A 24081-nucleotide genomic window follows, 5' to 3' on the forward strand; every position below is an offset into this window, starting at 1 on the left:
AGAAAGCAGCTCGTTGTCAATGTGTGAAGTTGCATGCCCAGACTATCTGCTGAGGACAGCTGACTGCGTGGTTGAAGTATCAATGAACTTGTGACTGCTGATTAGTTAGGTAGTTTTAAGATCATTTTGTAATAAAATGTATGGAGTAAGGTTATTTTAACCCACTAGGGAGTGCTTATGACTAGTTCTTTTTGAATGGTTGTTTTCGTTCTCAGTACCTCTTGAGTCCTGCTATTAGCTTTTCCTTTCTTTCCTATGAAAGTGGTTTGCAGGATTTAACAACTTTTGGTAGACGAGAGCAGGAGTTTACTGGGCGGTCTCAGACAACAGTATCAGGTCCCAGCGGGAACTAACAAGAATGAGTACCCAACTGTTCTCACTGACGAGCTCAGTTTATTTAGGTTTCAGAACATCAGAAGCGATATTTGGTACAATTTGACGTGTCATGGACCGCTGGAATGGGAAGCAGAGGGGTAGGGGCGTATGGAGTGTAAAGAAAGGGGTAGTTGCGGAACAGCTCTTTGATGAAAAGTTTCTTGTTGAAAATTATGTAACTCTTATGGTACACGAAGAATTCATCAATGAAGATGATATTGAGAGTCACTTTGGGGATGATCCATCGGGAAAGTAAGTCGATTTTGAAAAGCGGTCTAGCATTATGTGGCAGTGGATCCTCGTATTATTCATCACTACTAAAGAAGACTGGAACGAAATATCCTGACGGTTACTTGGCTGTTGCTTACAAAATGTGGACAAAGCCATCAAGAGTATATGATCCTCCACAGTGCTGCCCTCCTGGAGTATCCCTAAGGTCTTATTCACTAATGGAACAGCACAATAGGACAAATAAAAAAACAAGACAATTATGCAAAACTTCGAAAAGACGCTGAAACGAAGTGGCAGAGACAGGAAAGTGTTAAAAGAAAGAATAAATAACGAGGTATGTTGTCAGTTCATTGCAGTGTGAAAACAACATGGAATTATACACGACCAAACGCTAACGAATCTTGGCGATGTCTTTCAAATTATAAATTGATGCAAGCAAGACCTTAACATTCAAAGCTTCCAAATCATGGCTGCATTGGTTTGAGAGAAACAGGACTTTTTCTTGCAAGATCACGCATAAAGTTGGCAGCAGATCTGTTGGTGATGCCGCTGATATAGAAGAGAAAACTGTTGAGTTTGTTACGGAATTAAGGCGTTCCATTGATGAGTATAATTTTACAGCAGAGCAGATAATTGATGCAGATCACTCAAGATTTTGTAGTAAAGCGTTACATTCTGGTAGAACTCTTGCCATTAAGGGAGCAAAGATGATTTATGGTGCGATGGGTTCAGTTGCAGCAACCACCCATTCATACATGATAATGCGTGTTATTTTAATGGATGGCACCGTTCTTCCACACATGTATGTTCTTGTCTCAGAACCCAGTGGGAAATTTCCAACAGGCAGGACACTTGAATTACTTATGCTGTCAAATCACCAAACATGACAAAGCAGGATTTGAAAGTGTTCCTGGAACACGTGGTATGGCCGCATTTGCATGGCAGAAATAGAATTCTTATTTTGGTTGATTCTTCGACAGGAAATAAAGATGATGCTCTATACAATGAGGCAGTTCCAGAAGATGTTGAATTTCACAAGAAACTGATCCCTGCAAAATGTACTGGATTGGTGTAAACATCGGATGCTTTCATTTTCCGTCCATTTAAAATGATGGTACAGTTCATCTCATATACAGTAGTATTGTTGTCCACAGTTAGATTTGTCACACTCTTCATTCGATGTGCTCACTGTGAATGATGTTTAAGTCTAGAGCAGGGATTACTTATCGACCTTCATGTTTACTGCACTTGAACTGCCATGGGTGCGCGTAGTGTTTAATTTTCAGTATTTAAACGTTACTGAATGCATTTGCAAGCCGGTCTACAATATTCAGACGAGTTTGGACTAATCTGCATGGGAATTCCCGTCTTAATGTGTACTCAGTCTATATTTGGCAGCTTGTAGTTTCTATTTTTCTTGTCCATAGCAGCTCTAATTTGCTTGGTATGCATATTTCGATATTTTCTATGCGACACTGTGCTGCATTTCAATGTTATATTTTATCAAATTGTAGTTGAAGCTTTGATTTTCATGCTCATTTTAGCTGTAGTTTCCAAGAATCACTTGCAAGAATACTCATGGACAGTATACCTTGCATTTGGATTCAAAGGGTATTTCAAGTTATCAGAACATTTTAATAAAACACTACAACCTAAGCCATGTTCTTTGTCCCCATCGTAACGTCTAAGACAGCATTGCCTGGAGATGATGTGCAAACATCAAAAGTTAGGGAAAGAGCCGCCGTCTGCTTGTTATCTTTAAGCTTCTCCAAGATTTCATCAGGATTAATGGTTTCCATGTTGTATATGGCCCATGTTAAAGAAAGCAATTAAGACATAGACTGATGTAATACATGGTAGTGAGTATGAACTTCTTAGTATAATCTTATTGTACTATATTTAAGGCGGCTCTCTTTCATTGCACATGAAATCTATGTAATTGTGACATAATAGAATGCTACACTTGTATGATAAGAATGTTACATTCATGAGAGTAGTAGGGCAATGTATGTTCTAAAACAACAGGTGCTGCGTCAGGATATTCACACGAGGTCATTGACCCCTGGTAGTGGGGCTGCCGGGGTATGAGGTCTTTGACCCATTGTATGGTAGTGGGGCAATGCCGATTCGCGGATTTTCCATAAGAGAGAATGCCTAATCTCACAGTCGCCATCCTGGAGGGACCTAACCACACTTTTACGGTCAGTTGCTCTTCCCGACGCGGATTTTAGATAAGAGAGCAAGCCTAACCTCACAGACGCCATTTAGGAGGGGCCTAACTTCACTTATATGGGTATATACCCTTCCCGACGCCAACATTCACCATCATGGAGAGGCCTAACCTCACTTTTACAGCTAGATGCCTTTCCCGAAGCCATCTTTAGTAGTAGGGCAATGGGGATTCTCGCGATACCATCCTGATTAGTAGGGCAATGTGGATTCGCGCAAGAGAGCAGGCGTAACCTCGTGGAGGGGCCTAACCCCACTTTTACGGCTAGATACCCTTCCCGAAGCCATTTTGAGTAGCAGGGCAGTAGGGATTCTCGCGACGCCATCTTACTAATAGGGCATAGGGCAATTCGAGTAAGAGAGCATGCCTAACCTCATTGAAGGGCCTAACTACACAGGGCCTAGCTTTATAGTCAGATGCCCATCCCGTCGCCATTTTGGAGGGCCTAAAAACCCAGGGTACAGTTTTATGGTCAGATGACCTTCCCATCGCCATTTTGGAGGGAACTCACTACACATGGCCCAGTTTTACTGTCGATGCCCTACTCATCGCCATTGTGGACCGTCTAACTGCACAGTCGCCATCTTGTTTCCAGTTTTACGGTTAGATACCCTTTCCGTCACAGTTTTGGAAATCCTGACTACACCATTGCATCTTGGCTCAGTTCGACAGACAGATGCCCTTTCCGACGCCACTTTGGAGGGGCCTAACTACACGGGGCACAGCTTTACGGTCATATGACCTACCCGTCGCCACTTTGATTCTCCCACCAGAGGGGACACATAGGGTCTCACCTAGTTTTACGTCCAGATGCCCTGCCCGATGTCATCTAGGAGGGGCCAGTTTTACGGTCAGATGTTTTTCCCGTCGCCATTTTTCGGGGCCTGACTGCACAGTCGCCATCTTGCGCCCTGTTTTACGGTTAGATGCTCTTCCCCTCACCGTTTCGGAGGGCCTAACTACACTCTTGCCATCTTGACTGGGTTTTCCGTAAAGATGACCTCCTCGTCGCCAACTTGGAGTGGCCTAACTACATAGCGCCCAGTTTTACGGACAGATGCCCTTCCCTTGCCATTTTAGAAGAGTATAACTATACAGTCGCCTGCTTGGGCTCAGTTTTGACGCTCAGATGCTCTTCTCTCCTCACAGACTATATTTTGGATGGGTCTCATGCCCCATATCTCCACTGCTAGGGGTCAATGACGTCGTGGGAAAATGCTGATGCATCACCCTTTGTTCTACAACATACATTGCCCTACTACTCATGAGTACCGGTAACGTACGTAAATTTCCCTTCGGTAGTAATCTCTATGGCTCCATATCTCGTAAATCGCATTGCCAAATTACAAAGTGAACTCTACACACACATTAACGCTAATCCTAGTAATTTTAATCAAAATAGCCTACAACAATTTGCAAATCATCTTTCACTCACGAGTACACAAATTTCCTTGTCTTGGCATAAAGCATGACGTTCATCAACCACATACAAAAGATTATTCTCACTTCTGCAGCGCATTCTGTCTCACTTTTTCGCTTAGCGATCGTCACTTGTCTCCTAGTCCAGCTGAGGGAGATATTACTACTCCTTCGCTCGTAATACTGCCGTCCCCCTAAGACTGTTCCGTGCTGGACCAGTTAGCAAACGGTCTTCGATTACCCGTTAGTCAAGGAAGTTGCTCTTTCGTATGCTGCTAACCGGTTGAAATGCTCCACGTTTGGCATTCTCCTGGAAAGACTAAGAATACGAGATATAAAGTCTTTAACACCCATGAACGCTGGAGATTGTGTGGCAGACCCCGCTGTCTCCGTAAATTAAAGAGTCACACCAAATCCTTGGCTTCGAATCCACCTACGGCCCGCGCGTCGTATGTATGCGTTATTCGGCCACCAGCAGCTTCTGTGTTTCTTCGATCGAGGCCGTGAATCTGACCCATTCTTTCTCTCCAACACCTCACGTAGTCATCACCAGCCATCTGGTGCTCGCCGGATCTACTGCCGAACTCCAGATCGCAGGGAAAACGCAGCTCCTCGCCGTAGAGAGCACAGGCCGGAGTCTGTCCTGTCGTTTCATGGACCGAAGACAGATATGCCATTGAAATAACGGCAAGTGTTCATCCCAGTGAAGTTGGTTGTCGGCTACAACTTAAGAAAGCTGTTTTCCATTCGTCCTCTTCATCCGTTTAGCTTTGTTGGCAAATCCGGGCACGAAATATTGATAGTAGGAGCATAGGCCTAAGAAACTCCGGAATTCATATACATCTCTGGGGACATGCCATTCTTTTACCGCACGTATCCTCTCCGGGTTTACGACTACACCGTCTTTGGAAACATCTCACAAATACCTGACCTTTTCCCGGAAGAGCTGGCATTCCTTTACATTCAGCTTCAGTTTGGCCCTCTGCAGCCACTTAAAGACTTCCTCCAGGTTCGATAGGTGTTTATCAAAGTTGCCTATTGCAATGACGTCATGAAAGTAAACGAGGCACGTTTGTATCTCCTGATTAAAAGCATACCAGGTACATTCGACAAGAGCTGCAAAACCTGAAAGTGACTCTTGTTTCTCATATCCGATTCTGGCCATTGCTCCACATTTTCAGACATTGACTCTAAACGCTCCTGCGTTCACTTCATGATTCATATACGTATAAGTGCTAAAGAATGGCAAAATTCTTCACCAACATCCTGTTGACTGGTCATTAAAAGGTGAAGAACATTTGTATTTTAAAACCTAGCAAACCAAGCAACTAGGCAGAAAGCTGTCACCTCATAGCCCTTCTTACGTACTCCTGTAAGCTGTTTGAAGGTCTCTTCTATAACAGAATGAGTAGCACTGTCATAGAGCATATTCGAAATGAGGCAGGCTTGAGACAAGAATATAATTGCTGTGACCAAGTGGTACCTCTTACATTCTGAAAACAACTTTGGTGTTTGTTGACTTTACTCCAGCCTTCGACATCGTTTGGCCTTAATACATGCTAAGTGTTTGGAAATTCCAGTTACTCGTTGGAAGCAAGATAAGCCACGAGAGGAAGTTTAACGCTGGATTGCCCCTAGGATCCGTCCGTTCACCATTACTGTGCAACTTTTACATATCTCACCTTCCTGACACTCCGGCCAGAAAATTCTTCTGAGCCAACAATCTGGCCCTAGCCACACAATAAAAGCAACTGGAAGGAGCGGAAAAGTTGCTGACCAACAACTTATCTACCTGTCTACCTGCCCCGATGTATGATGCGAAGTACGAGCAAAACTATTCACTTCTCCGTCGACAAAAATAATGTCTAACCGGCGCACGAGTGAAATGATATGTACTACTTTTCTCGGGGCAGGAGGGATGACATGCGGTGCTTGCCCATTTGCACCGGCCCTTTTTAGTTTTGCTGAAACTTTGAGTCTTTATGGCAGCGACTACTCACATGTCCGAGCTCACTCCAACAGAAATCTCCCGCCTTCGAGGTTGTCCATCATCATTGCACTGGGTTATCAAAGCAATCATATCTACCTCTTCGTCTAGAGGCACCTCCTCATCCAACCGTCGAAGCTGCACGTGTAGATGCGAGCTCTGTGTAGCAGCTTCGAATTAAAATGCACGAGCCACCGCATTATCTAACGTATTTGGGTGCGCCAGACTAAGAGGTCGTTGCAATTCTGGGTCGGATATATTCATCATCATAGGCTCTACAGAATTAATGTTCTTCTGTGAAATTGCATGCAGGTGAATGATAAGCCATACAAGCAAGACGCGCGAAGTCTGCCTCAAATTCTTGTAGCGTCTCGCCACGTTTCTGGCGTCTGATAAGTTGACGATGTTAAATTTGTTGAAGGTCTTTACCACCGTATCCAATCTTTAATCGGGCTACCAGGAATTGAAATTTGATTGCTCACTGTCTGGAATCGCTCGGAGTATATCCAACTTATCACGTCGCTGCGCAATAACCAAGGCAGTGCTTTTTTCTTCTCTAGTCACTCCATAGGAGGCGGCTGCGGCTTAAAATTGCCTTCGATACGTAGACCATGGAGTTTCGCAAACTTAAGGTGGTGGTTTCACACGCACTTTCCCTGCTACATTATCTGATTTTGTTCAGAATTCAGTAATAAGCCTCTTCTTTCGTATAGACCCCTTTTCTGGTGATGCAAATCGGTCCTCTGTAGTCATTGTTTTACGCTCTACATCAGTTTCCATTTGCTTTAGTCCTTGATCAATTTCAGTTATGTTAGATTCTACCAATCTATAATTTTCAGCTCGTTTCTGAGAACATTTCGCTAGCTTTTTCTCCAATAATCTAAAATTTTAGGCTTGTCTTCTTAGAACTTCTTACGAACTTCCACAATTTGTGCCAATACGTCAGCAACATCCGCTATTTCAATAATTTTTTTATCAGTATCATTACCTTCTGCTACTATTACTGATCGAAGTCATGACCGTAACGCGGTATTGGTTTCGGAAATATCCTCATCGCGTTCTTCCAGCTCGCACTTCATATTGGTAAATTGTAAATTGATCAAAGTCACTTTCATCAAAGCCATCATTCCTGGTATCGTCTTCCTTATATCGCACTTTCTTTAAAGGTCACGAATTGCCCAAATACTCTCCTACCTCTGACGCCAGTTGTTAGATTCGTAAGTACCGCGAACGTTCGTCAATTCTCTTTATGTAGGAATATCTTGTAAATCTGATTACATCTCTACCAAGAAAACTATACACCGGGCGAGTTCGCCTTGCGGTTAGGTGCCCGCGGCTGTCAGCTTGCATCCTTGATATAGTGGGTTCGAGCCCCACTGTCGGCAGTCTTGAAGATTTTTTCCGTTGTTTCCCAATTTCGCACCAGCCTAATGCTTGGGCTCTGCATAATTTAAGGCCACGACCGATTCCTTCTCTTTCCTAGGGCTTTCCTATCGCAATGTCGTCATAATACCTGTCTGTGTCGGTGCGACACAGAGAAATCTCTACACAAATACACATTTACGCCAATGCTAATAATTTTTTCAAAATAACATGCAAGAAATCAAAATCTTCGTACTCACAAGTACATATATTTCCTTGGCCTGGCATACAACACGACATTCAAAACCAACGACAAATAATTGTTCTCATTTCTGCTGCATATTATCTCTCTTCCTAATTATTTGCGTATTGATAGTCAACCTTTCTCGCGGGTGATTTGAGAGTATTACAGTATGTCTGTGTCACAGTCAATAATATTTATAAACTCTTCGCCATGGCTGACGGTCGGTAAAGAATGTTCTAAACCTTAATGGTACATAAAACACTTTGATTCTCTCAAACGACAAGGGCTTTTACAATAAATTATTACAAACCTGCCACAAACCACTGTGTGAGCGAACAACAGCAAAACTCCAACGCATACGCCGTCCCCTATGTAGGAGTGTAGTCTTTTACGAATTTCAATAGCTTCTCCTTTCGGCTAGACAAGTTTCCCTCATTCAATCTTCAAATGAAGTAGTCCATGAGCTTGTCAGATTATTGCGCGTTTTACTGCGACATTAGGCATTCCGGAGAAGAGACGCAACACCTCTTCGTATCAAGGTAGTACTTTTGAAAGTCACTACTACACTCTGAATTTCACTTGAGATGATGTTCACCTTCAGTAATGTGATGGTCATTATTAAAGAGCTCTCTGCATGGGATAGCAGTGAATGAAATTTTCAGTAGTCATTCCTCTGTTTGAGACATCTAGTGGGGTTGACTGTTGAACTATTGGTCACATGGTTTCAATTTGTCACTGTAGATCGAGTCCAGATGTGAGCTGCGCAGATCATCCACCTCCAGATCGTGGCCAACATCTCGCGAGACACAAAGGGGATTGTCATTTCAACAGCGATCACTGTGGTAAGCTGTTCCATTGCCAAACCAGCCTGTCTAAGCACGTCATGATCCACAAGCAACAAGCGCTCTACGAGTGCGGAATTTGCAAGACATACTTTACAAATATCATCAACTTGACAATGCACATTGGGTTGCACACAGATGTCAGGAGCTTCGAGTGTTCAATATGCCACTTGCGGACGTTTATAGACGAGAAGCCCTACTCCTGCAAAATCTGTAGCAAAACCTATGTCTTTAAAAGGGACTTAATCGAGCATATGCCGATGCATTCAGCAGTAGAATCGCATTGTGGCAAAGCCTTTAGCATCGATAGGAGTATGATGAGGCACATGCGGACGTATACAGACACAAAAAAGCATTGTTGCGATATATGTGGGAAGGCCTTCAGACAGAAAATAGAGCTGATACCACACATGCGGACACATACAGGCGAGAAGCCATATAAATGCAATACGTATGGCAAGGCCTTCACCCAGAAAAAAAACCTAACTACCCACGTCAGGAAGCACACAGGTGAGAAGCCGTACTCCTGCAGTATGTGTGGTAAGGCCTTCATAGAAAAAGGTACGTTAACCAAGCACGCTCGCACGCATGAAGGCGAGAAGCCATACGTTTGCAGTATGTGTGGCAAGGCCTTCATTGTAAAAGGAAATTTAACCATCCACGTGCGAACGCATACAGGCGAGAAGCAGTACGTGTGGTAAGGCCTTCATAGAAAAAGGAGCGTTAAATAAGCACGTTCGTATGCATACAGGCGAGAAGCCTTATACCTGCAACACGTGTGGTAAGGCCTTCACACAGAAAGAAAGCCTAAACACCCACGTCCGGACGCATACCAGCGAGAAGCCATACTCTATGCAATATGTGCGAAAAGGCCTTTAGCCAGTAAGAAAAGTTAAACAATCACGTGCGGACGCATACAGGCGAGAAGCCATACTCATGCAATATGTGCGAAAAGGCCTTTAGACAGAAAGAAAGCTTAAACAACCACGTGCGGACGCATACAGGCGAGAGGGCGTACTCTTGCAGTACGTGTGGTAAGGCCTTCATACAAAAAGGAGCGTTAAACAAGCACGTTCGAACGCATACAGGCGAGAAGCCGTACACCTGCAGTACGTGTGGTAAAGCCTTCATAGAGAAAGGAAAGTTAACCAAGCACGTTCGCACGCATACAGGCGAAAAGCCGTAAAAATGCAACGCGTCTGGATTGGCCTTCACACTAACAAATTTAACCACCCACGTTAGAACTCTACAAGCGCGTAGAGGTGATCCTGCAATCCGTGTGGATGGTCCCTTAGACAGGAAAATAATCTAAACTCTCACATGCGTATGAATTCAGGGGAGAAGCGCTACTACTGCAATATTTGTTGTAAGGTCTTTGGACAGAAAAGAGTTGTACCCTCTCACATGCAGAGACTTACGGGCGACAAGCAGTACTCGTGCAATATCTGTAGTAAGTCCTTCCGCTATAATGGCGATCTAACCAGACTTACGCGGACGAATACTGGCGCGAAAGCGTTCAATTGCAATATGTGTTGCTAAGCTTTCAGTTATGGAGAAGTTTTAACCATACATCTGAGGACACACACAGTGGAGGTGCATTGCTGAAGCTATTATATGGTAGAGGCGATCTATCCAAACACATGCAGACATTAAGCCATATTAATACAACAGGTGTGGTTACGCTTTTAGACGGAGTGGCGATATAACGAATAGTTGCCGACGCATACTGGCCGCAAGCCGTACAAATGCTATATATATATGTGTGTGTGGCAAAGCCTTTACCTATAAAGACCGTCAAACCGATCACCTGCGGTAGCATATGAGCTCCAAGCCGTACTCATGCAATACGTGTAGTATGGCCTTTAGTCAGAAATGCGCGGTATAACCAATCATTTGCAGACGCATACAAAGGGGAAGCCGTACCCATGCAGTATATGTGGCAAGGCCTTTAGCTAGAAACACATTAAAACACAGGATTTGCAGTTGCATACCGCTTAAAGGGTAATACTGATGAGCAAGGCCTTCACTCAGAAATGCAAGCTATTGTTACGTGTTGGCGGGGTAAATAAATGAATAAATGCGTACAGAACCTGTTAGCGTCCTATTTCTAAGATTTATTAACTTAAGTACTACAATTACAGATTTGCACACACACACTAGATAGCCGAGCTTACAAGTTACACAAGTACACGTACACACTTACACGGTTCGCGCTCCCTCTCTCTCTTAGTTTCTCATGTTCTCACGCTACACAGTTCTACATTCACACACAAGGTTCCACGTCGCACGGCTAAACGTTCAATCCTTCGCCGTCAGTCCGCCCTGCAGCACGCTAGTTCCATATCACGGCAGTCCACACGGGTCGGAATAATATCTGCTGTTCACTCAAGCCGCCGAACTCCGTTCGCAGTCTAAGCACGTCGTCACCCAGTGTTCTCTTCGCTGCTGCTCCAGAACTTCCAAGGTTCTCCAGCAGCCAGCCCCAAGAGACCCACACACACACACACACGATGTCAGGGTAACAGGAACGAGTCCTCGGCTCCAAGAGCTAGATACTCCATCAGGCTGACATCCTCAGCCCAGGCTATCACTGACTGCGCTCTTCGCTAGCTCACACCAGCGAACTCAATCTCACTCCTCACTCACTCACTCACTCACTCTCTAACTCTGACTGACTGCAGGCTGGTCGTTCGTCTCTTATATACCTGCACTGGCCCTTCTAGAATCGTCCAGGAACCTCGCGAGATCGAAGACTCCAGATTAATAGTCGAGTCATTTCCATACTCTTCGGCTACGGGGCCGCGGGCGGAAGCGAGTGGGGCTGGCCTAGCACGTAACTGCCGCTCGTGATTGGTGCGGCTGAAGTAAGGGGGTGGGCCGAATAGGGTGACGAGCCGGATCCGTACCAAGTTGGCATGGCGGACCCTATAACCACTACACTATTTAAACATGTTGGAATACATGCGTGCTGAATAATGTAAGATACACCGTCTTGGAATTTATAGGTGCCCATGTGTACTCACACTGGCGATAAGCCTTACTGATGTATGTTTCTTGACAAACCATTCGATCGCAGTACCATACTGTCCATAATAATCATAATAACGATATAAAATAATAATCTTACCAAACCTCTGGCTGCGTGATTGATCAAATAACTGTGATGTTTGTAAGACTCAAACATTTGAAAAATTAGCAAATAATAATAACTGTAAATATCCAACTTATGTTCACGGTAACACACTATTCTCATACACAGTAAGATACAAAATATGGAGAGTTTAGCCACATATTTCACTTGGAGAATGTTCCATGTATACAAGCTGAATTTAAGTGGCCTGCATCAAAATTGGACAGAACAAATAAACATTATGTATTTTCAAATATGTTTATATTAATCATTTAAAGTAGTGTTAGGTGAATGTAAATTGCATTCCATTCCGTATCACCTAATAGCAATAACATTTATGAAGGAGCTAGTATAATCTTTGCTTGAGATATTTGTTACACCACACTATGGACATCATAGGGACAGCTTGCTATGAAGTAGAAATTTTATCCTCGAAGCGAATTTTACTCTGCGAGTGTCGCTCTCATTTTTATATTAAAAAGTTCACATTTACATTATTATCTGGAATAAGGACTGTATGTGTGTTGTATGCTATATTGTGTTAAGGGAATTATTAACATATTATAACAGATGTATAATTTGCATGATTATATCCATGTCATTGTTTGCTTTGCAGTGCACTACAACAGTCTCTTCCATCATTCGTGTTTTAATTCTTTGGCGTTTGTTAAAACTAACTTCAGTGCGGAGAATGATCTCTACATCTACGTATGTGGGCGAGTGTAGATTTTCATCATTGTGGTAGTTACTCATTATCCGAGGTTTCCTGATAAACCTTTCAGTACACACTTCACATTCTCCAAGACGCAGTCCACTTGTATCTAGCCTTTTGAGTGATCCCGGTAAGATTTCGAAGTGTGTCCTGATAGATACCTGTGCCCTTTCAAATGTTTCAGTGCCGAAAGTGTTCACGCATTATTTACTTCATGTTTTAATATTGTCTGTAGAACATGTTAGAACATGTAAACTAAAAGCCGAAAACATGCACAATAAGTACGAAATTTGAAATGTACTGTACCAGGAAAAAATTGTATCAAAGAGCATGAGATCATACTAACGGGTGCTTAGTGCTTAGGAGTGGGTACAGAGAGGAAGGATTGCAAGGCGAAATAATAGATATCATTACTCTCTCCCACTTATTCAATCTATGAAAAAATGCCCTATTATATAGCTTTATTGTAGTGGTCAAACGTATTTATTGGAAAATATGTTCCAATACCTACAACAAAATATCGAAAAATAGTGTTCATCATATAAAATATCTTGTTCTCTAAAATGTGTAAATTTTTTTTCAACCAGATATGTCCAGCATGATATTCTTGATGTAATCAATAAAGCATGTTGAAGTTAAGGTAATATTTCATTTTAATGAAATCCTGAAGTCCTTTCTACTACCTTTTGTGATTTCAAAATATGTTTTCTACACATATTAAACAAAGTAAGTTCTATAAATTCTTCTCGTGAAATTCTCAAATATTTTTAGTCATAAATATATATAAAACACTTGAAATTAAATTCGATCTTCCGGTAGAAACTTTTAAGTAGTGTCCTATTTTACGTAACTTACTGCACACTTTATATGAATATTGCTAATTAGGAGTTTATTGTAAGCCTTCACTACAAATAAAATACTGAACTGAAATTCTTAAGTTCCAACAAGTGACAGCAACAATATTACGAGAGTTAACATTGTAACACACTCTTTTCCAAAAGTCTGTCTGTATTTCTACTGAGAGTGAATTATTGAATTAAGTTGTGAAAAGTTAATTTTCAATGTTTATAATCAGCTACTAATTGTTCATCAAAATATTAAGTAAGCGAGCTTTTGAATTGAATTAATGTTTTTTGTCAGCAGTGACATTGCATATAAGAATCTGTTGAGAGTCTGAATTAAGTTTCTAAACGAAAAGACGCGTACATCACCTGTAATATGCCTTGTCGAGCTCGAACTGTTGAATACTGCTCCGCAAGCAACAATCTGGAACTCAGCTAACAGCAAGCACCGCGATGTTCCATAGTATCGCGTTCCAGGAACCGTCCATCGTAGTACCAAGCCCACGTTCCGCGTTGATCTGTATCAATCTCCGTCGATCTACGTCATCTTAATCGATCTGCGTCGTTCTCCATCGATTATTGTCGTCTTGAGTCAGGTTCTCTCATGTTAATACAAGAACGGCTTTAACACAAGAAAGTCCATCTGACTAGGTAACTGTTAGTGTCCTATTTTGAAATAAGCACACTTTTATTTGCTGTATTATAACTGATTAAAACGGCTTCAGATATAATCACCTTTCACCAGATGAGAAATTTGTCGAAGCACTGTTTCTTTTCTTTCTTACTAGTCCCAGTTTGTACGTAAGTTGAAATAATTGGAAATGAAAAACACATTTCTATGAACAGTTCACACTCACCGCACACCGTTCGTATGTACCGAAATGACTTTCATTCGAAGCACAGTTTATCATGACTCACTGTCGCAGTAAAAAAAGAAACAGCTCTCTCTTGTAGAATAGCGTGATGTTTCTTCTCACTGCCACAGTTCCTCAAGTATTCGTGTACCAATCCTATAATTACGAAGTAGGCGTAATGTATTACGGCGTATTTACAGTTCATTAGACAGTTTGTTCACACGAATTGGTTTCAAATGGTACACTCTGTTATGAAAATTATTTAACAGTCTTTATGCAAAAGTTAAAGTGGTTTTATGCTTAGATAATATTCAAAATGGTTAATTTGTTGCAAATCTACACTCACGATGTTCTATGTTGAAACAGTTCATGACCATTAAAATTTAAAGTAGTCGGGCTAGCTTCAAGTTTGTTAAAGTTATTCACACGGAAATCGAGATATTTTATAAGTTCAAATACTGGCGAAATATTACAAGTCTTACAACTTCAATGTTATAAACACATTAATTTCCATAGTTCAAATGTCCCTATCGAATTGTAAGTCCATCAATTTCTCAAGAGAATTCAAAGGTTACTCACTGGTGTTGAAATAAACTAAGTGTCAACTTGCTGTGAAAGTAATACAAGTATGACGACGTTCCCGTAGAATGAACACTAACTTCGACTTCAGTTGTCGCGAGCAGCATGACTGACAAGCCGGCTGTGAGCGAAGAATTGGTACTGCCTTGTTGTGGCCGGAGCCACAGCTTTTACTCCGCAAGGCCAATGTTACTCGCTACGTCACGAGTAAATGTGTGTTGTTTGCTTGATATCTCTTGAACGCCTTTGTGGAATTTGCTGAGATTGAGGTATGTTTGCCTTCAGAACACTAGCTACACGATGATGTATGTCAGTTTTATCTTCATCGGTTAAAAACTTTGTCAATTTTAGTTCTCGTACCTTCGAGAGAAATGCATACGACACGTGGCATGGACGTCAGCGGCTTGCTACGAGCTCACATAAGACGTCTGGCACATGAACATATATTAGTGCCGTCCTATTCCAAAGTACCTGGCTAAAACAGTTCCTGGTACACATCCCTTCCCATCTTAATTAAAAAATACGAAATATTTTCTTATCTTAATTGCCTACCCTTTCTGCGGAACATATTTCTTCAGGTTAGAAGCGTTATAAATCCCTTCTTGAGTTCCATCTAGATTCTCGACTTGGTATGCTCCATTTGCTATCTTTAGCAACATACCTTTGAAATGTGGTGGCGGGTAATTTGAAAAATTCCGATAGCTACCATCATTAAACAGAAAAACCTTAGTGCATACGCGAACCTAAATTCTCATCTACCATCTTGATGGAGGCTATCCTTAGTTCACAACAAGATATCCTTTCCGACGCTAATTAGCGCTTAGAGGCTACTACACAAGATGGCGGTGGCTGTTATGGCTACCTCCTCCTCATCCTCTGTCAAGGCATAGCTCTATCGAACATGCATCGCGAAGACAAGAGTGTGCGGCGATAACATTATTGTGCATATTCAGACTTGCGAATTACAAAAGAAACATAACAAGACTAGAATCGAACACTGTACTCGATGTCGTTAACTTCAACATCTGATTACAACATTGATTGATGTGTTGATAACACTACATAAGTGATCAAGACTAGAATCGAACACGATACAACATGTGTTTAGAACATGTCAAGGGATACTTTTGTTCTAAGAAGATCAGATTACAAAAGAAGTGATTAAGACTAGAATCGAACACTGTACTCGTCATTAACTTTAGCATGTGATCAGAACATTGATTGATGTGTTTAGAACACGATACACGATACAACATGTCAAGGGTACCTTTGATCTAAGAAGTTTAGATTAAAACATGACAAGACTAGAATCGAACTCTGTACTCGATGTTGTTAACTTCAACATGTGATTAGAACAGCGATTGATGTGTTGATAACACTAAATAAGTAATCAAGACTAGAATCGAACACTGTACTCGATACAACATGTGTTTAGAACATGTCAGGGGATACCTTTGTTCTAAGAAGATCAGATTACAAAAGAAGTGATTGAGAATAGAATCGAACACTGTACTCGATACAACATGTGATTAGAATATTGCTTGATGTGTTTAGAACACGATACACGATACATCATATCTGGGGATACTTTTGTTCTAAGAAGTTCAGATTACTAAATAAGTGATTAAAACATTACAAGACTAGAATCTTCGTTGATTCACGAGTACATAAATGTCCTTGCCCTGACTTACAGCTTGACATTCAACCAAGAGAAGAAATATTATTCTCACTTCCGGCTCACATTCTGTCTCTTCGTACTTTTTGCTTAGTGATCGTCACTTGTCTCCGGGTCCAGCTGAGAGCGTTATTACTACTCCTTGACTCGTAATAGTATAGTGTGTTTGTGTCACAGTAAGTAATATATAAACATTTTGCCATGGTTGAGCAGATTTTGCTGACTGTCGGCTAAACATTTTCTTGACTTTATTAGTACCTACAACACCGGAGTTCTCTCAAACGACACCAAGGGCTTTTACGAAAATTAATTACACACCTGCCACAACCAACAGGGTGGTGGAACAAGATCAAAACTCCAAACCATGTGCCGTCGTTTATGTAGGAGAGTAGACTCCTACGGATTTCAATAGATGTATGTTTGCCGGACATAAGAGTTAGTACTTCTACTTTCGCCTTTACAACTACCTCCTAGTACATTCTTTAAGGGGACCCGTAATGGAGATATAGGGTTAAAATCGAATTTATTTTTTGATATGAAATTAGCTTTGGAATCTCTGCGTCAAAATGACAAATAAGCCATTTCTGTATTATACTTGCAATTATTTATTCTTAATTTTTAATATAACTCATACACGGAAAGTTGTCACCGGTAGCCATCATGGTAAACGGAGTTTTCTCTGAGTGGTCTGTATATTGTTCTAAGATTGTTTCTGAAGCTCAGTATGCCTAGAGGTGATAAAAAAAATTTTAGGAAGCGCGTGTATTGGCAGACAAAAGCTAAAACATGTAGTAGTGTAAGTGAAGTTCCGTTACAATCACAAGTATAGGGACCACATTTTCCTAACCTCACTAACGTACCCAGTGCTAAAAGTGCGTCACAGAAGTGTACAAAAGCCTTGTAAGGGCAATGCAACCAATTAATGAATTAATTTATCAATTCTTTCTTCTATTCTAAGTGAACATATGTAGTGTAAACAGTGCAGTAGTAGTGGCCTAGAAATAGCTGTACATAATCATATAGGCATTAAAGCGGAGCTGGAAATGGTTTGTAAATATTGCAAATACTGGGTGAAGTTTTATAATTCACCAGCAGTAAATGTGAATGTGAGAACTGAAAAAAGTAACTTGTGCAGTGTGAATATTAGACTAATATTATAACCTTCCAATGAGTGTCAGACTGAGGTTGGTGAAGACATTGGAAGTTTATGGTGAAATCGACATCAATGAAAACATATGTCGGATTATTATACGTCCGGGAGTGTCTGAACTCAAGTGACTCATCCAACTATGTGAACGACAGGCAACGATTTAAAGGTGTCGGCAGGAAAATGATAAGCTCTGATCCCCGTGGTGCCTCGTAAAATTACGGTAGATGATGAGACGTCGCGGCGCATAACACAGAATTGAATTAGTATTACAATTTCCTTAAGTGAAGTCTGTTAAATGCGGGTAAATGGCGAGAACATCAATGGCAGAAAGGTACCGGAGGCCATGGAATGAGTTGAATTAATCGGGCTAAGCTGAGTCTATATGTGACGGCCAGACCCTGGTACGATTCGATGATCGAGATTCATGACGAAATTGTTGATTGATGACCAAAATAATTAGGCAACAGATTGCTAAACGAATTCCTTTGCCGGCGTAAATGGTCATACGAGAGCGCTATGCTTTAAGTGTCAGATGTTTTAATTGTCAAAAACGTATGGAAGATGAAAAGTATGGTGAAGCCTCGAAAAGCAAACCGTCTGTTATTATTAGAATGTAATTTGGGATTTTGTTTTCTGATGAGAGTTGATTTCAATCTTGTTGAGTCTGAAAGAGAATCATACGTAGAGAGAGAGATTGTACAAAAAGTTAAAGGAAAACACAGTACGATATTGACAAATCATTGTAAAACAACGTGTTGTAAAACAAAATGCGTATTTTGTTTATTAGAACACCAAGGCAAGTGTGGTGTATGAACATTGTAAACAATACTAATGCTTGTAACTCTACTCTAATAGATATTTATAAGTTTCAGGTAACATGGAACCGGTGATCGTTGGATATGATTATGAAATGACTGCAAATTCCAACATGACCAGCTAAGCAGTAATAGCATCTCGAAGGATCTGATGAGAATTATGACGGATACCAATGGCTAATACTTAGGAACTGGCAGATGAGAGGTGACATCTTCACGGGACTCAACCAAGGATGAGTACTTAAATGATATCTCATTATTCCGCTTCGTAGTTGCTTTTTTAAAGTAGAGTAGCATGTTTCTTTATGTCGAATTGTGACATGTAAAATCATACAACTTGAAGGCGACCGTTGACTTTGCGTTGAATGAGTGTTGTGTTTGATATGGTAATTCAGTTCGGATCGTGAATATATTGTACGATAAATCGTGTGAATTTTTAACGATCTCTGGCAAGGTTATATAGGTTGATTTTGGCATCGATGGCATTCGTATTGAGATAGTGTCATTATAATGATTGTTAATTTAATTCGAGGTTTAATATACTTCGGAAGGACCTAATAATTGTGAAGTGCGTAATTTAGAGTCATCAGAGATCATGTTCTTACATAGAATACTGTGTTTCGGGAACGCAGTTGTGATGTTATTACGGTAATATTGAGCTAATACGGCGATAAGATTAATAGTCTTCATAACGTGAAATGCCTGAATATATTTTAGAAAGGAGAATTTGATGTGCATGACATATATGTGATGTGATGGAGTGTTTAACGTAATAGGATCGTCAAAATATGCAATGGTTAATGTAATTTGAATTGTTATAGATGTGTCATTGGGATTTACCTATTCTTGGGATGATGCGTTGTAGAGGTCCTGATGTGAGTTATTGAGGTAGGAATCGAATTAGTCATGCGTGCGGATTCGGTATTATTATAATGAATGATAATTATTTAGGCATGAGGCCGTGTTTGGAATAATATTAGGGTTTTTCGTCTCGTGAACACTGATAGCACAATCGTCGAATTATATCAATCAAATACAATGTAGGCACTTGCGCACCGTATTGGAAAGATACATGATCTTCACGAAGTAAATAACATTGTATGATATCGGACCACGTTACAAGGGATATGACCTTCAATGTTGAGTAAGTCTATTCTTTTGCTAGATGAACATCTCTGTAGATTATTTGAGTTGGTGCTTAGAGCTGACACAGTTTTCCAGGTTGAACTTCGCAGAGGACACCAGAGCTGCAGAGTCTTCGTAGTTAGAAATCATTGTAGATGTTGTAATATAGTTCTAATGTCCATTAGTTAGGTACGGATGCTGTTGATGTCCAGAAGGGATCGAGCGTATATTTTTTCCCTCTTGTCCAATGTTGTTGTATGATGTACTATGGTAATATCTTATGTCATTCGATTATTTATTGCCTGTCCAACGATTATGAATGCAATTTATCGGTGTCTTCAAGTTGTCAGATAGATTTTTTTAAGCAAACCAAGCGATGATTAAGTATGAATAGCGGGATGTTGAGACACTTATTTGAGTCAGGACAGTCGTGCGAAGCGAATGAGATTTTACAATTCCCAGTTACCTGTTTAAAAATGTGGTGGATGATAAACATCATTTGTTAAGCCTTCAGCACTGTGACATACTATCGATGTGTAAAAAGACTAATGACAAGAGTTGAAAGTTAGATATTTTCTTTCCTTAATTAACGTAATATTCAATTACTCCTATGTCCATTTGTGTTGTTTTCAATATATTTTTATCTTGTAATTATTACTTAAAGCATTTACTTAGTTATTAAACGGAAAATACTTCCATAAAATAAATATATTCAGTGTTCTCATTTTCGTATTATCAGAAACGTTAGGATTATGACCTAGTTTAGGATAATAAGTAATCATCATCTCTTCACATCACCCGAGCCGACATGAGTCCACCATAAGATCCTGTGACCCAACTCCAGAACCTTACATGTCTTGAGTGGAGATTTCATGTACCTCCGCATGACACTGGCCGTGGCGCAGCCCAACATTGAGAACCCTGAATTGAGATATTCATGAAAGGTCACAATATATAGCCTTTGCTGCATTGGGAAGAAAATCAGCTGCGGATATGCTATATGGAGTTTTAATTTTACCGTGTCCACCTGCAAAATTTCAAGACTATAGCTACGTAATAGGTTGAGCTGTAGATGATGTTGCACTAAAATCTGTGAGAGATGCAGTGAAGAAGCAGTAGTGGCAAATGACCGTGATAAACCTCCTGACCTCTGCGGTGCCTTCGATGGTACGCGGCAAAAGAGGGGACATACCCCTAATGGTGGAGTATTATCGGCCACTAGTACTGACCCTGGAAAAGGAATAGATGACAATGAAAGATTCCCATAAAAAAGATTCTGCTGCCAACTATGAGGGGTCAAGTTGGGCGATGGAGACAGGAGTGAGAATAAGTTTTCAGCGTTCCGTCCAATGACATAATATTCGATGTGTAAATTATTAAGGTGATGGCGATATAAAGGTAAATAATGATATGAATTCTATCAAACCGTATGCAGATACCGTAAACATAAATAAGCTGGAATGCCTGGCCATGTGCAGAAAAGAATGGGATCACGACTGAGGCGATTTAAGGAAAGTATGAGGGGACGGAAGTTGTCAAATGGTAAGCGAGTCAGTGGGAAAAGCAGACTGACTCACCAATAGACCACCTTCAAATCTGCTGTGGCCTAGGAATCTGGCAAAACCTGGATAGTTCGGAAGTTATGAAAAGAGCAATGTGTGCTCTGTATTTTCACTCACTGTCCTCAAATGAAGACTCCAACCATGGATTGTGTCCGGTAGATCCTGAAGGCTGGTGCAAGTGTAAGAGTAGCTCAATAACTGAAAAAATGTACTATCATCCAAATAGTCTACCTCTTCCTGTCATGGGAATAATACAGCCGGATTTTAATGACTTAGCACTCCCTGGCCTGTTGAAACAATGTCTGCACGGCGGGACACAAAATCCAAGTGAGGGTGTAAACAATGTCATCTGGAGTCGGATTCTCAGGACAGTGTTTGTGGGCATTTATACACTACACATCGGATTATTTGATGCAGTAGTATCATTCAGTGACGAAATGCAACAAGACGTAAGTTTTGAAAATCCTGCTATTGTGTGTCGGGAGTCGAACTGTTGATGCCATGTTATGACGCGACAAGGAACGACTAAGGAATGCTAACCTTAATTTCCAGTATTTATCACAAGAAGCCCGAAAAACGGATGGAGCTGCCAAAAGAAAACTTCTGGAAAAATTTGAAGAGGAAGGTGACCCAAGTTAGGCTTATTTTGACATTCTAATTTTGGTCGCTGTTTTCTCGTATATTTACTCCTGTAATTACATAATGTACATTTTCTTAGACTCTACTACATGTAGGCCATGGTGTAGGGGTAGCGTGCCTGCCTCTTACCCGGAGGCCCCGGGCTCGATTCTCGGCCAGGTTAGGGATTTTTACCTGGACCTGAGGGCTGGTTCAAGGTCCACTCAGCCTACGTGATTACAATTGAGGAGCTATCGGACGGTGAGATAGCGGCCCCGGTCTAGAAAGCCAATAATAACGGCCGAGAGGATTCATCGTGCTGACCACACGACACCTCGTTATCTGCAGGCCTTCGGGCTAGGTCAAGGCCCTTCAAGTGCTGTAGTGCCAAGGGGATTGTTTGGTTTTCTACTACATGTAGGAACTTCAAACTTTCACAGTTTGTTCAAGCGCTCCATGTGTATTCAAGGTCTCTCAATGCCTGGTTTCAAATGCATATTCACCTTAATGGAAGCTGTGTTCAGCAAAATGCACATTTTCCAACTTGCAAAAAGTTGTATTTATTAAACTATAATTTCAGTTTTATACGATTCATTATCTGGACAACATATAAGAATTGCATACGTCTGCCGTGGGTAGCTTTGTTAAAAGGCACGTCAAGCATTGATATTTTGACATTGTGGAGAAAGGCATTCCAGGTCCCCATAAATGAGGTAGTCTGTGATGTCGTACATTTCAAAATTATGAGAAAAATATTGCCTGTGATATCGTGACGTTAGGCTTTCGAGAGAAAAGACGTAACACATCATCCTAACAAGTGAGTGCTTTTGAAATTTAGGACTACACTCTGAATTTGACCACAGATGATGTTCAGTAATAGGAATGTGATTTTCATTAGTAACGAGCTCCCTGCATGGGATATCAGTCAGTGAAATGTTCAGTAGTAATTCGTCTGGGCGAGACTTGTAGTGGAGTTGACTGTTGAACTATTGGTCACATAGTTTAAATTTGTCACTGTAGATCGAGCCCAGAGGTGAGCTACGCAGGTCTTCTACCTCCGGAAGGCAGACGACATTTCAATGGACAGAATCAGATTCGTCCATCCATTTGCGATCATTGCGGGAAGCAGTACAATAGCGGAAGCAGCCTGTCTGAGCACGTCATGATCCACGTGGACCAGGTACTCCACTTATGCAGAATTTGCCAGAAATGCTTTTCAATTGGGAGCTCACTGACAGTGCACAAGCGATTTCATACGAAAGGCCAGAAATTTCATTGCTCAGTATGCCAGAAAATGTTCAAAAACCTCTGGCCTTTGACGAAACACATGCGGATGCATATGGGAGAGAAACAATTCTAATGCAGGACATGTGGCAAGACGTTTAACCGCAAATCAAACTTAACCGAACACATTCGAATTCATACAGATGATCAGCCTCGCGATGCACTATCTGAGGCAAGTCATGTAGAATGAAAGCTCATTTAGCCAAACATTTGCAGCCTCATGTAGGCGACAGGCCAATCCCATCAAATATCAATTGCAAGTCATTCAGCCGGAATGAATTCCTGTCCAATCACTTGTGGACTCATGGAGGCGAGAGGACGTTTTGTTGTAATAGTTGTAGGAAATCTAATATCCAGAAAGGTTATAAAAAAATACAAATCCGGACACATACAGCCGAGAAGCCTCATTCATTCAAAATCTGTGACAAGTCCTTCACCCAAAAAGCTTATTTAACGGCACATCTGCGGACACATACAGGAGAGAAGCCATATTACTACCAAATCTCTAACATGTCCTTTTCCCATAAACCCCAATTAATCACACATTCGCGCCGTCATACAGGAGAAAAACTCAATCACTGTGATATTGGTGGTGTGTCCTTTAGACTTAAAAATTAGCTAACGAAACACTTTTGACGCATACTGGCGAGAAGCCATCCCATGTAATGCTTGAGGGAAGGCTTTCAGTCGTAAGTCAAACTTAACCGAAGACCTGCGCACACATACAGGCGAAAAGCCATTCCACTGCAACACCTGAGGCAAAGCCTTTAGCAATAAATCCAATCTGAACGAACACTTGCTAACTCATAGAGGCGTGAAGGCAATCAGTGCAATATCTGTGGCAAGTCCTTTAGAAGAAAAGGTTATTTACCCAAACACATGCGGTGTCATAAAGACGGGAAGTTGAACAAATGCAATATATGTGCCAAGTCATATACCCGGAAATCTTATTTAGCCGTACAAGTTTGGACGCATACAGACGATGAGCTGTATTTATGTAATATCTGTGATATGTCGTTTAACAAAGAAGCTTATTTGGCCAATC

Source organism: Anabrus simplex, chromosome 5 (assembly GCF_040414725.1).
Source record: "Anabrus simplex isolate iqAnaSimp1 chromosome 5, ASM4041472v1, whole genome shotgun sequence".
NCBI lineage: Eukaryota > Metazoa > Arthropoda > Insecta > Orthoptera > Tettigoniidae > Anabrus > Anabrus simplex.